We start from the raw sequence: 12410 nt of genomic DNA on the forward strand, positions 1-12410 counted from the left end.
GGGGCTCGGCCAAAACCGAGCCGCCTCAAGGTGGCTCGGTGGCCGAGCCACCCTGAGGTGGCTCGGTGGCCGAGCCACCTTGAGGTGGCCGGCCCAGAGCCGAGCCACCTCAAGGTGGCCGGCTGCACTGTGCCCAAGGCACAGTGAGGGTAGCCTATAAATAGGCCCCCTTTTGTTCATTTTCGAAGGTTGGACTTTTGAGAGCCGAAACTCTGCCGGATTGAAGATCGAGCTTAGAGTTTTGAAGACTTGAAGACTTGGACATCCAGATCTGATCCTTGAGAGCATCCACGTCACAAAAGGCAGGAGTTCAAGAGAGGGGAAGAACAGATCTGAGATCTACGCGAGATCACACTCCGGATCTAAGCTTGGTCTTAGATCCCGAGATCCGAGCGATTATTTCCTTAGTGAACTAATCCCTCCCGGCTATTATTCCCTTCGTGGAATAATACCCGTCAAATCGTGTAGATCCGACCGGATCTAGATCGCGCGGTGGTCCACGGATTAACCCCGGCGTTGGCAAAGAACCCACAAAAGCGAGTGACCGCAAAACAGGAGCTCGCGATTTGTTCACAAGGAGAAAGTTGTAATTTTTATTTCTTTTTTGATTTCGTTGTAACCGGATCTAAAAAAGACCGGATCTTTTGTAACCACAAAAAGTTGTTATTTTGAGATCACAATGACATCAATGAAGAAAACGATTTCCCCGCGAACAATCTGGCGACCACAGTGGGAGCCAACGATCTCGCTGCCGAGATCGTCACGTCGCAGCCGCGGATCTCAATCCCGGTCGTGGAGGAGGTCGAATACGAGTTCGACCAACAGAAGTTCGAGGAATACTTGTCGTCCTCGTCCGGATCAACCTCCCCACGCAAGTCCAAGAAGTCCAAGTTCTCCTCCAGGAGGAAAACTCGTTGGTATGAAGACGTTGAAAACACCAACGAAGATCTCACCCCGTTTGATGCCAAAGTCGCATCGGGTGAGATTCCTCCAATTCCCAACCAGGTCGGAGTTGCTCTGGCCAACCCTTCTGCCGCAGGGGGCGTGGTGACTCTCTCGAAGAGAGCCCGCCAAAGGCAACGTCAACGCCTTGCGAAACAGTTCGCAAAGGCTATGGAGTCCGTTGACGGGATCCGCTACAACGCGGATCTGAAGAACAGCACGGGCTAAAGTCCAGGAAGCCCGTAGAAGACTGCAAAAGGAGGTGACGAAGAAGCCACCACCAACCCGCCAAGTCTGGAAGCCGAAGTCTGAAGTGGCGACTCAGGCCAAAAAGTAACCATCGCAGCCTTCTAAGCAAGGTCAAACTCCGGTGAATCAACCAAAGTCGCCGTTAATTCCTATGGCTACTCCGGGAGATCATGCAGAATCATCCCGAAGGAGGAAGCCAGTTTTGGAGCGCCTCGGTCCAGTTCCCGACGAGAGAGGCAAAGTTCCAGTTCACGAGCGTTTGGGCCCAATGAAGAAGCCCAAAACGACTCAACACGTTGGGGGTTGCCGTCACCTCCAGTATGACAAAGAGCTCAAGGCAACTGCGCGCACCAATTTGCGCATCGAAGTCCAAGAGCACACTGAAGACTCGCGCCCACAAAGGCACGTTTCGAGGCGTGTAACTTTTGAAAGCCCAAAGAAGGCGATCCACCCTCAGAAGGAAGCATTGTCATCTGAGAGTGATAATGTTATACCTGAGAAGTCGTGCCAACACACGATAGGTTACTCCGACTGTCAAAATGACGAGTTGTACTATCGTGCTGGGGGTACGAATAGAACCAGGAAGAGGAGTCCCCGAGAACAGGAAATTCAATGCCCCTGTTCCAAACTAATTCGGGCGGTATTGTCTGAATGCAACTGCATCAAGACGGTCCCCGAAAGAGTTTCAGTTTTCGAAAGACTTAGCGCGGAGATGCCAAAATCGAGGCCTAGGCGTTTCCAACGGAGAAGAAGGGTGATTGAAGACGGAGAATTTCCAAGGGTCACCACCAATATGACCAGCAAGGGGACATCGGCACGGGATGATTTCGAGTCGATTCTGAGAGCATCCCGGCCCAGGACCCGTCTGCAGTCCGGAACCATCAAGCGAGCAACCTATGGTAGGGTTTGAACAAGGCTCCCTTCAGAAGATGAAGAATCTGATGCCGGCTCCGTGGTCGCATCAGATAATACGGTATCCAGCAAGGGACAAGGCGAGACGTTTATGATAAGTGCGGAGCAAGTGGCTAAAATGCTGGAAGACGCCTTAGCTAAGCAACAGGAAACCTTCAGGTTCGAAATGCAGATGGCCATGCAAAACATAAGAGAAATGCATGACCAGCAAATCCAGGCATTGACGAACCACCAAGGCGAGCCAAGTCGTCGTAACCCAGTAAATCTAGAAGACGAAGACACTAATGAAACGCATAATGCCAATAATCCTCCCGTCAATACAGGGGGTGGTAACGAGAATGTCAACGCAGACTCAGGTGAAAATCTGAAAATTAAAAATCTCGAGAGCAAAATCAATACATTGATTTCCGCTCAAGAGATGAAAAAGACGGGCATTCCTTGTCCATACCCAAGAGAGTGGGAATCAATCCCATATCCGGTGAAGTTTAATTTAATTAACTTCACGCCGTTTAATGGGATGAGTTCCCCCACTCAACATTTGATTTACTTCAAATCACACTTGGAGGTAATCTCCGGCAATGAGCCTCTGATGGTGCGGTCATTCGTCGGCACTCTTCGCGGAGCCGCCTTCGATTGGTATCGTCGCCTCAAGCCAGGCAGCGTAAATAGCTGGGACGACATGGAGACCAAGTTCCTTGCCAATTTCTTCGATGACGACACCGAGGTATCTATCGGATCGTTGCTCGATGAGAAGCAGAAGGACGGGGAGTTAGTCGACACCTTCGTCAAAATGCCGGGACCCGATCACCGAGGAATCCACCCCCCACCCCTGCCACAACAACCTCGCATTGGACGTGCTGGAAGCAATGGGGACAGCACCATCCAAGACGTGGAAGGTTTTGAAAGTCCGAGGAGAGCAAGCCGAGCGGTTCCTCAAGAGGAAGAAGGCGGAGAGAGGCCAACAGGCGACAAGTGCTCCAGCACAGAATTTCAATCCGCGGGGGAGAGGTAAGGCACATGCTAATGCAGTTGATGCTAATCAAACCTTTCAATTGCAACCTCAGCAACAGCAGTAGCAGCAACAAGCACCGCAACAAGCTCGAGGGCAATGACAACAACGGCCTCAGAAGCAGAAATCTTCAGAGCCGAGGTTTCCCAAGGTGTACTCCTTCAAAGATGACGAAGTTCCCAACATCTTTAAATACTTGTTGGAGAACAACAAAATTCAGCTACCAGCGATCGTGGATCAAGAAGGGGCTAACAAAGTGACGGATCCGAAGTATTGCGCATACCATAGAGCGGTCCATCACCCTACCAAGTCATGCTACCACCTTAAAGACAAGATCCAAGCGCTAATTGATGTGGGTGTCATAACCCCCAAGCCTGCCAAGAATGTGGGAGCAAATGCAGTGTCAATCAGCTTTGGATCGGTGCCCACAACATGGTTCGAGCCAAAACGCGTCACCAAGGTGGGAATGAAGACAGTGAATGATGACCCACATGGACAGCGCCAAAAAGGGCTTGTGCCACACACAGCCCCAAACGGCGAAATCCTCTAGGTTCACCCCGACCTGGTTGAAGATGAACAATGGGCAGGATCATCATCTAAGAAGAAGTCTAAAGGGAAAGGAAAGTCTTGCTGCGAAGTCTCTGCTATCCCAGGGGAAGATGACGAAAGAATCCTAGCTTTCCCGCTCTCCGAAGAAGAACAAGAAGTTTTTGCGACCCGAAGCGGAAACGAGTATCACTACAACTATCCACCACCTAGTGAGCAGGGGGTGAGTAAACGGGGACCAGCCAAAACTCTCACGGAAATGGAGGTGATTACGAGTCCCACACCGGGTAAAGAAGCTCTACGACAGCCGGTGAATAAACCAAAAGAGAAGAATCCCCAGGAGGTGCAGAATCCGAAGCAGTCTCGTTTCAGTCGCCCGATTGGAAAAGACAAACCGGAAAGCTCGAAGACTCCGCAAGTCTTCGATATAATGGCTCAACTATATGAATTGCTGCGGCTGTCCAAGGAAACCAGGGAGGCTTTGCAAGAAGCTTTGGCCAACTCAGAAGTGTTCCTGACTCAAGTCAAGCCAGTACCTGAACAGCCGGAACTGCTAAATCAACATTGCAACATAGCCACTAAAAACCTTCCCTGCATTACCTTCACCAAATAGGACATGCAGACGAAGAATTCGAACCACGATCGACCGCTATACTTTATCGGATACATTGGCTCCAGCGAAGTCAACCGAATCCAAGTGGATCCGGGTTCTGCTGTGAGTATTATGCCGCTTCGCTTGATGCACTTCCTTGGTATTCCAGTTAGCAAGTTGGCGTCCACAGGCACTGTTATCTACGGGTTCAATACCAGCGGGTCAAGACCTTTAGGTAAAATCCGGATAAAGTGTCAAATGGGAGATTTGAAGACAGAAGTCACATGTTATGTGATTGATGCTGAAACTTCATATAACTTACTATTGGGTCGGCCTTGGATCCATAGTAACGTGATAATTCCCTCTACTCTCCATCAGTGTTTGAAGTATGTCGACACTGACAATGAGGTTAGGACGGTGGTCGCGGATAAGCAACCATTCAAAGGGTATGAGAATTATTTCACTGATTCTCTCCTTTATGGTAACGAATCCGATAGACAGCGGAGGAGAAGCTGATTCCGAAGCCGGATTCGATTACGATGGTGGTTTTGTTTTAAATGACATTGTACCCTTTGTAATCAATCTTGACGATGATCAATCGTCAGATGGCAGTTGTAACTGGCAACTTGCCACTAATGAAATAAATAATGATTTAGAGTACTCTCTGTCTCTTGATGATGTGATAACAGAATTGTACAATAATACCGATTTGTATATGCCGCTTCGATCATCCTATGTAACAAAGGAGCGCCTCCAGCATTCTTTCGGAACAACCATGATCATCCCGAACAAGGTAGGAGGTGCAAAAGAAGTAATTTACGGTAAAGGAAAAAGCTCTCCGTTACCAGATCATTTCCTAAGTGAAGATGAAGATGATGACAAACCTGGTCGGCATTTATCTAAGTATAGTCCGGAAGCGCGCAAGCTCATGGAAAAGCAGGGGTACGATTTCACACTCGGAGAAGGTTTATACTTCGATCGAGGTCCTCGTAATCCAGCCAAAGCAGTATATGTACCAAAAGGTAAACCTGAGGATTATTATAAATATGGGCGAGGCTTAGGTTATGTTTCATCAGATGACGAATGTGGTTGGCAAATTATCGATCAAATTGCTAACAAAGCCAAGAAGGGATACTCTCCCGATGCTTCAGAGTGGGACTCCGATACAAGTCTGGGAGAAGTTTTCAAAACCCTAATGTCAAATATGGCTACAGCCGATCCATCCACCATGGAAGACGACGATCAAATGCCAACATGGGAAGACCCGTGGGTTCACCATCTGAATATGCAATATGGCGATAGGTTCGAGCAAAGAGAACCACCCACTGAAGATAAAATAGTCCAGATTAACATGGGTGATGAGGCCAACCCAAAGCCTATATTCATCAGCGACAGTCTTCCCCCAGATGAGAAGGAGGAATTGATTGCTCTCATCAGGGAATATATCGACGTCTTCGCATGGAATTATGAAGACATGCCAGGGCTCGACCCCAATGTCGCAATGCACCGCCTCGATATCAAGCCGGATGCCAAACCTGTCAAGCAACAGCAAAGACGGTTTCGTCCGCAGATTATGGAAGCCATTGAGGCAGAGGTTAAGAAGTTGATCGAATCAGGATTTATCCGAGAGGAACAACATCCAGACTGGTTAGCCAACATCGTTCCCGTCATGAAGAAGAATGGCAAAATCAGGATTTGCATCGACTTCAGGAACCTGAATGAAGCATGTCCGAAAGACGATTTCCCTCTCCCAATCACGGATGTCATTATCGACAATACATGTGGATTTGAGAGGATGTCCTTCATGGATGGATTTTCGGGATATAACCAGATCAAGATGCATCCAGAGGATGAGAAGCATACGGCGTTTAGAACACCCCTCGGCGTCTTCTGCTATACGGTGATGCCTTTCGGTCTGAAGAATGCCGGTGCCACATACCAGCGAGCGATGACTAAGATTTTCCAAGAACATCTCAGGAAAACAGTCGAATGCTACGTTGATGATTTGGTTGTGAAAAGCCGCAACAAGGAAGATCACATCAAGGATTTGAAGACAATGTTCGATCTCATGAGGAGTCATCAGTTGAAGATGAACCCCACTAAATCATTTCTTGGAATGTCCAGCGGAAAATTTCTTGGGTTCGTCGTCACCACTAAGGGTATACATATCGATCCTGATAAGGTGAAGGCGATACATGAATTGCAGCCCCCGAGGAATCTGAGAGAACTCAGAGGATTGCAAGGGCGTTTAGCTTATATCCGGCGTTTCATCTCAAATCTTTCTGGGAAGTGCCAACCGTTCTCTAAGCTGAACAAGAAAGGAGTATCATTCATCTGGGATGATGCCTGCCAAAAAGCGTTCGAAGATATCAAAACATATCTGGCGAACCCTCCTGTTCTCGTTGCACCGAAATCTGGTAAACCGTTCTTGATTTATCTCAAGGCGATGAACCACTCGATAAGTGCCTTACTAGCGCAAGACGATGATAACGGTCACGAACAGGCAGTTTATTACCTCAGTCGGACCTTGGTAGGCGCTGAGTCTCGATATCCGATGATTGAGAAAGAATGCCTTGCATTGGTATTTGCGATGCAAAAGATGCGGCATTACCTGGTGGGACAGACGATCTACGTTATCTCCAACGTTAATCCAGTACGGGTGTTTATGACGCAACCGGCCTCTATGAATTGGCGGCTAGCGAAGTGGGCCCTTCTCTTGTCCCAATACGATTTGCACTTCAAGCAACCGACCTCTATGAATTGGCGGTTAGCGGAGTGGGCCCTTCTCTTATCCCAGTATGATTTGCACTTCAAACAGCAGAAGTCGATTAAAGGACAAGCGATTTGTGATCTTTTGGCGGCAAACCCGACAACGGATACGGCAGAAGTATATGATGACTTGCCGGATGAAACCCATGAGGTTAACACCACGTCGCACCAACAAGTATGGCAATTATACTTCGATGGTGCTTCAAGGGCAGTTAATAAGGTAATAACCCCGGGAGGTTCTACTGTTTCCTCTGGGGTTGGGGTTGTCTTGATCTCCTCGGGAAAACATGTGATGCCTCGGGCTTATTCATTGACTAGTCCGTGCTCCAATAACGTAGCAGAGTACAACGCACTTCTCATTGGACTCAGTTTTGCCAAGGAGCTGGGGGTCGAATATCTCGAAGCTTTTGGGGATTCTCAACTGATAGTCAACCAAGTTCGCGGAGAGTATGAAGTCAGGAATCCTGACCTGATCCCATACCACCAGGAAGCCATCAGAATGGCAGAATCTTTTGAAGAATTCTTTATCGAATACATCCCTCGCCTCCAGAACGCTTATGCGGATGCACTGGCAGCGTTAGCGGTATCACTTGCACAACCTCCCGAAACTGAACTCTTGGTCACGGTGAGGACGCATCAACTCTGCATACCCATATACAGTATGGAGATTGAACAGGAAGATGATAGAAATATGAGCGCCAAAGAGGTGAATTCAACTCAAATTGGGTCTGAGTCCCGAGATTGGCGCTTTCCCATCATCGACTACGTCCAATACGGTATTTTGCCAGAGGATGTAAAAGAAAGAGAATCAATCCGCCGAAGAGCACCAAGATTCTTCTATAATACCGAGACCCATACGTTATACCGTAGAGGGTACGATGGTTTGTTACTCCGATGCCTTTCGAACAAAGAAGCAGAAGAAGTTCTTAAGGAAGCACACGAAGGAGAATGTGGTGCGCATCAGCCTGGTCCCAAACTGTATGATCGCATCAGAAGAATGGGGTATTTCTGGCCAACGATGGTTCGTGACGCAATAGAATATGCCAGAGAGTGTCATGCATGTCAAATACATGCAAATTATATGCATCAACCACCAGAGCAGTTGCACGTGTCAATTACGTCTTGGCCGTTCGAGACATGGGGTATGGACATTGTCGGTCCTATTTTTTATACCGACACGGCGTGCCAAGACGGATTATTCATGACAACGGTCTGCAGTTCATAAGCAACGCCTTCGTCAGGTTCTGCGACAAGTTCAAAATTGAAGATGTTTCGTCGACAGCTTATTATCCCGCTGCGAATGGATTAGCTGAAGCGTTTAACAAAACGATCGTTAAGATCCTGTCCAAGCTCGTGAAGACCAATAAACGAGACTGGGACGATAAACTCGGTAAAGCCCTCTGGGCTTATCGCACCACCATATGCACGCCCACAGGTGCCACCCCGTATTCGCTGGTATACGAATGTGAAGCTGTGCTACCGCTGAAAATTCAGATTCCATCCCTTCGGATCGCCCTCGCAACAGAGATGACGACAGAAGAACAGCATCAGAAGCGTCTCGAAGAGCTTGAGAGGCTGGATGAAAAGCGCTTGGAAGCTCAACAGCAAATTGAGTTTTATCAGGCCAGGATGTCTAGGGCTTTTAACAAAAGAGTCCGACAGAGAAGCTTCAAGGAAGGAGATCTGGTCCTCGCTGCTCGCCGACCAATAATCCTCACTTCCAAGAAGAAAGGTAAATTCGAACCCAAATGGGAAGGACCGTTTGTAATAGACACAGTCTATTCAAACGGCGCATATCGCCTGATTACTCAAGAGGGCGCCAGGCAATTAATGCCAATAAATGGGAAGTTCCTGAAAAAATACTATCCCTAGTATGTTCAGGATAACCCATTTACCGGGAAGTTCCTTGAAGAATATTACACTTAATGTTCTAAAGGATAACCCAAAATTATTTTCTCCACCAAAATCCCTCACTGATCAGTTTCAATTGACAGTGGGTCCACCAAAAATGTCCATATGGCCCTCTTGACTCTTTCCATAGACGAGAAGGTCCCCTTTCAGATAAGAGTCTCCTTTCGATAAACGAAAGAACTCCTTTCTCTTCTCTTTGGTTAAATCTTCTCACGGTTATAGAGAACCTATTTCTCATCTTTAGATAACCAATCCTATAAAAGGTAGGTTTATCTAGATTTTCCAGATTCTCGGAGTGGAGATCCCACTTCTAGTTTCTTTTGCGTTGGAAATAGAATATAAAATTCTTCCTTTCCAGAATCAGGGAATAGAATATAAAATTCTTCCTTCCTTGTATTCGGGTTCGCCTTCACCCTAAAAGAAGACAGGGAAATAGAATATAAAATTCTCCCTTTCCCGCACCAATCTTTTCCTAAAATTTGTCAATTTAGGATTCATCCTAGGAAGTTTATCTCAAATCCTAAGCAGGGATAAGCCTGCGCCTAACACGCACTGCCGGTTTAGTTTTTTTCCGTACAAAAAGACACCAGAGTTCGATTCTGGGGTATTCTATCCTGAAACCTAAGTAAGGATAAGTCTGCGCATAACCTGCGCTGCCGGTTAGTTCTTAACCGCTAAAAAGAACACCCGTCCACATATTCAACATTGTGGCAGGTTATTATTAATAACACCAAAATCCATGCCTTACACGCATGGGGAATGTCATCCTGAATCCTAAGAAAGGATATGTCGACATCTATAAGGGAGTTCATTCCTTTAGCACAACGTGACATGCGGAACGGATTTAGATAATCCGCATGCTAGCCCGACTCAAACGGTAGTCGGTAAAGGCTTGTCAAATCCGTTGAAGGCTGGGGATTAGCCAAAAATCCTGAAGTCAACGCCTAACACGCGTCTCCGGGTAGTCTATTCCTGTGAGAAAGACGAAGTCTACGTATTCAATATCGTAGCACTAAGAGCGTTAACTATCTTAGCACAACGTTACATGCGGAACGGATTTAGACAATCCGCATGCTAGCCCGACTCAAACGATAGTCGGTAAAGGCTAATCAAACCCGTTGAAGGCTGAGGGTTTGCCAAAAATCCTATGAGTATTATGATCAATCATTTCAAACGGAATGAGGAATCATAATAAAGATAAAGATAAAAACCAGTTTCACTAGGAGAATCAAATGTCAAAGTTTTCAGCAAATGAAATCATACATCAAGCCCATGGCTAAGGATCTGCTGACTAAACTTAGACAGCTTCTCATCATAAGCTTGCCTAAGCTCATCCTGCAACTCGTCTCTGATGGACTCTTCATTGGCGGCTAAAGTCTTCACCGCAACTTCCTCTGTCTCGACCAACTGCTGCTTCAAGGACTTCGGCTCATCAGATAAAGCAGTGTGTGTTTGCTGATCCTGCAGCTTTGTCATCTGGAGAATACTCAAAGTCTCCTCCTTCTCACGGAGTTCTCGTCGGAGCTGATCTATCTGGGTCTCACAAGAAGCGATGGAAGAATCAAGCTCGTTAAGTGAGGATGATTTAGTAGCAAGGTTAGCCTCAACTCGATCTATTCGGCCCCGCTGCACCTGTATCTCGAGCTCAGCAACCATCCGAGTACTGCGCCATGACTGTAAGCGAGTATCCAACTCAGCAGCAATGAATGAAGAGGCACCTGCATCCCGGAGCTCGTGAAACATCTGAAGCTCACGCTCTAAGCAGTCAAGGTCATCGAATATAACTCTCGCCAGATCCGGGTATCCCGCATCCCTTATTAAATTTATTTTAGAATCAAGGAATGGTTTAAACTGGCGAAGGGAAAGTCCGTCGTGGAGGAGTTTGCCAAGCATAACATTCATAAAGGAGAAGAAAGAGCGGACTTCTACACAAATGACGATCTTCTCAGGGTCATTGTCCGATAACAACTCCTTCACGAGGACATGAAGCCGAGAGGAAAGCCCTACACAAAAAAGAGAAATCCGTCAAAAAAAAAAGCCTTAATAAGGAAATAAATGACATTTTCAGCGGCTTAATTTATACCTCCTTCCCCTTGAGTCGCTGGGGGTAGCGGAGACGTAACGGCTGTGGGTGTGTCAACTGGTGGAGTTGGTCTCACAGCCGGCTCAGCAGGATCAGCCTCGACAAAAGCTCCTGTTAAACACAGAATAGAATGTTCAGATGCATTACATTATAGCTGCATTAGTCAAAAAATTGGCTAGTCCTATAATTAACTCGAGAAGAGGCACGTACTTTCAAAAGAACCATTCTCGGGATCCTGAGGGAGTACGGGCTCAGGAAACATATCCTCGGGCAGCGGGCCATCGATCTGAGGAGAGTCATACATGAAGTGGAACATAGAAGTGTCTGCAGGCAAACCTGCCTCGTCGAAATCGTCAATCGAAAAATCTGACACAAAGAAATGTAAGTACGAAAGAAGAATGAAGAGAATATGACCAATGGAAATAAGTTACCTCTCGTAGATGTATCTGGATTCACTGAATCAGGTCCTACATTGGTAGCCTCCCTAAAGTCGGCGGCTTCTGCAGGTTTTTCTACCTGGTAAGGTGAGTCAGGCTCACCAGAAGATACAAACTCATGAGGAGCAGGATCGAAACTCATCTCCCCTTCCTCGCGCTCTCCTGCATAGAATGGGAAAGCATGAGCCTAAAAATCTAAACGATCAAGAGAATGATCTATAGAGTAGATGTTACCTCTGTCGCTAGCAGGATCATCACCAGCCAAGTCCATCTCAGATGCCCGCGAATCTGCAGGCGGCTTATGGGCTAGTCTCTTCCGCCTATCAGCACGGACAGTAGTCGAAGGTCTTGCCCGGGCAAAAGGACGGAATTCCTCTTCACTGTTTGTCGCTGTCCCTGAAATATCAGATAGTGGTCAGGACTGGCAATTCGGAAATGCAGAAAGAAAAGATGGGTGACTAACCTCGCTCGAAATCTGCCTCGTAGTCTTCAGGATCTCCGCCTGAAGCCTCTCCAGCAGAACTAAAGGCCCTATGACCTTCTGCATCAAGTCGGCGGGTCTTGCCCCGCGCCCTCTGTGACCGAGCACCGTCCCGGATCACATGAGAATCAATCTGAGAGGCTTCTTCGGCCACCAACTCTTCAATAGGCTTCACAGGGACAGTCTTATTAGCTGCTAACAACCACCTGCAGCTCAAGAAAGTGAGGTTCAACTGTCGCTCAGCACCCGGGAGACTGAACCTAGCACCAGTGCAGCCTGTCACAGTCCACAACCATGCACGAAGACCGTCCACCAAACCTCCATGAGCCCGAAGCTGCTGGCGCGGATTCCCGACATAAAGCTGGTCATAACCAAACTGGCGAGCGAATCGGCAGGGTAGATATGGCTCTATAAAACACTGATTCCCCACCCGGAAAGTCAAGTAGCCCGGCCTGATGTTCACTAGCCAATTAAAGCAG

Source organism: Asparagus officinalis, chromosome 9 (genome assembly GCF_001876935.1).
Source record: "Asparagus officinalis chromosome 9, Aspof.V1, whole genome shotgun sequence".
NCBI classification, from domain to species: domain Eukaryota; kingdom Viridiplantae; phylum Streptophyta; class Magnoliopsida; order Asparagales; family Asparagaceae; genus Asparagus; species Asparagus officinalis.